The sequence below is a fragment of the Schistocerca nitens genome, chromosome 12 (genome assembly GCF_023898315.1).
Source record: "Schistocerca nitens isolate TAMUIC-IGC-003100 chromosome 12, iqSchNite1.1, whole genome shotgun sequence".
Lineage (NCBI taxonomy): Eukaryota > Metazoa > Arthropoda > Insecta > Orthoptera > Acrididae > Schistocerca > Schistocerca nitens.
The window spans coordinates 113870539-113872270 of NC_064625.1; positions in this window are offsets into that span (position 1 = coordinate 113870539).

Consider the following 1732-nt stretch of genomic DNA (forward strand, 5'->3'; position numbering starts at 1 on the left):
CCCTCTAAATTAAGCTTTCTGTATATCTAAATGCTCGTTAAGTTCCACTCCAGTTTTTCGCCTCTGTCTTTCTTCCTCTCTCTCTTCGTCCCTCCCACTCTCCTCCTGCCACCGGCTTTCTTTCGCGCTGGTTCCAGCGGCTGGGAGACTGTAAAGAAGGGAAATTAGACGGCATCGAAGCTGAAACGACGCTCCACCGCGCCCACTTGCAGCTGACTCGACCACGTTGCTGCGTCATAACCCGCGTGTATGGAGTTGTTTATAACGTCATCGTCGCCACAGGCCAGACGGGTACTTTACGCCGCTCCGGTTTTAGGGAGACGTAAACGGCGTTAAAAACGACTCAACGGAGCGTCCTAAATTTGGACGTCAAAATCCAAGTAGATTGTGTAGTACACGTTGCGCAGGTATTTTAGTACGGTCGGATCCCAAAGCAACCAGTTCCTCAAGCGAACAAACGCCTTGCGCTTTTGTACTTTCCCGTCCCTCTTGCATTTAGCTTCGGAGTTTAGGGAAAAAAATTAACGCTGCTGTGGCTCCATTGAGTATTTATTAGCCAGGTGTTTAGTACGAAAAAGTCTTCACCGTGCAATTGCTGCCACTGTTATTCCCTTCCACTTTACCGTAAGATACGACGCTGCAGATGAGAAATTTATGGTTTCACACGAAAAAAGTACTCTAAGTATTCCGCTGCTCTATGCAGGGTAAAGAAAAATTCGTGCACTCGGACTTCGTTGCGCAGTTCCTCATAAACTTGCAATACAAAAATGTCTCTCACAAAATTTCGTCTTGCACAAATTTCGGGCACTAAACGAACATTAAAGATTGGCAGTCTGGCAACAGCGTAATCACATGTACGGTAACTACCCCTGTCAGCGGAGACAGTAGTGTTGTGCAATTAGTGAAGGGGACATTGTTTTCGTTTAGCATGCAGGAGATCGTGGGTTCGATTCTGTGTTGCGGTTTATTTGCTTTTATTTGCTAAAAGTAGTTTGCGTCGTACTGTATCTGGACCCTTAATCATCATACTGCGATTTCAGTGTGTCCTCTACAAAACATTTGCAGTTACATATTACGAACCCTGAAATGAAAATAGATTCGTCTTCACTGGTCAGCCTTTAAAGAAGCCTTTTGCACGTCGTAGATGCGAACTGTGTCACACCATTCCATCTACTAGATTCCAGACCTGTTTTCTGTGTACCCTCCCCAAGTGGTTCCATCTAAATTATTTTCAAAACATGGTGCAAGCCCTAATGCTGACATAATGCCCTTACGAAATATGAAGGACCCGAACATGGCAAGAATAATAGTTGGCATTAATCGATGGGACCATCCAGGGAGGGTACGGACAAAACAAGTTTGGAATCCAGTAGATGCTTTAGTGTGGAACAATTTGCGTCCAGGACGTGTAAAAGGTTTCTTTGAAGCCTGTCCAACGAAAACGACCGTATTTTGATGTCTGTGTTCGTAATACATAACTGAAAATGTTTTTTTAGCAGATCCACTGCGATCGCTGTATGACTATTAAGACGCCAGATACTGTACCACGCATACTACTTTTAGCAAATAGAAACAAATAAGCTGCGACCAAGAATCGAACTGTCGACCTCCAGCCCTCTAACCCAAAACGCTATCCGCTGTACCAACGGTAACCTGACAGAGATCGTGACCATACACGTGATGACAGCTTTGCCATATCGCCAATCTTTATGTCCATTCACTGCCCGAAATA